Source organism: Limulus polyphemus, unplaced genomic scaffold, assembly GCF_000517525.1.
Source record: "Limulus polyphemus unplaced genomic scaffold, Limulus_polyphemus-2.1.2 Scaffold10127, whole genome shotgun sequence".
Taxonomy (NCBI): Eukaryota; Metazoa; Arthropoda; class Merostomata; order Xiphosura; family Limulidae; genus Limulus; species Limulus polyphemus.
In genome coordinates, this window is record NW_013675737.1 from 6,793 (window position 1) to 8,082 (window position 1,290).

Consider the following 1,290-nt stretch of genomic DNA (forward strand, 5'->3'; position numbering starts at 1 on the left):
CCTTTTGTAAATCAGCAGCATCCTCTTCACAGCTAGCAACACCCAAGACCTTAATATCATCTGCAAATTTAAGTAATTTATTGACTATTCCTTCATCAGTGTCATTGGTGTGAATTAAAAAGAGCAAAGGTCCTAAGACTGAGCCCTGACGTACACCACTTGTGACATTAATCCAGTTTGACTGAACTCCATTTGTAACAACCCTCTGCTTTCTTCCATCCAGCCACTCTTCTATCCAATTTGCTAACTTATTCCCCACACCTACAGAGCTAATTGTTTTTACAAGCCTTTTATGTGGAACCTTGTCAAATGCTTTCTAAAAATCCAGATACACCAAATCTACACCCTTACCCTCATCTACATAAGCAGTAACCGTTTCAAAGAATGTCAAAAGATTTGTAAGGCAAGATTTTCCCTTAGTGAAACCATGTTGACTATCCAACAAAATTCTAAACTTTGTTAAATGACTTTGCAAAGCATGTTTTATGAACCTTTCCAAAACTTTTTTCACAACTGATGTAAAACTAATGGGTCTATAATTACTGGGACAATTTTGATCACCTCCCTTGAAAAGAGGAGTTACATTAGTTAACTTCCAATCCTCTGGTACCTGCCCACTATTCAAGAACTGACAAAAAATAGCAGTAAGTGTCTCACATATCCAATCTTTAACCTCCTTCAAAACCCTTGAAGAAATATTAAGGAACCTTATCGTTCTTTAAATTTCCCATTTTTCTTAACCAACTTAGAATTAATGCAGTCATCTTGTTCGATCTCTCTTCCATCTATCAACTGTTCAAGATGTGTATAGTTTTCTTGATTTTAGAATAATAATTTAAATGTTGTTAACTTTAAAATATTCAAATTTGTATTTAAGAAAATGTATTATATTCAAAGTATGTATCATAATATTGTCTCAGGAAGACAGTATTAAATGTCTCTCTAAACCTCTCCTGAACTGTGTGTTATCCCCTCCGCTGAGGCCATTCTAGAAATGTTTGCTGCACGAGGTGTAGGAGACTACACAGCGTGGTCACAAGTAAATAGACACCACCTATTCAGAAAAAAATGAAAATTTTCAGTCATATTCACATGAATTGATATATTTATAATTTAATTAATATCTAGTAGATCTTCCTTTCGCTTCGAGGAGTTCGTTGATCCTTTGGGGCATCGTGAGAACCATCTCGTCAATTTTAGATTGTGGGATTTTTGCCCCCTCTTGCTTCAAAACTTGGAGTAGATCGCTCTTCGAAGTTGGTTTTTTTTGTTGTTTCTTGACTTGCCGAT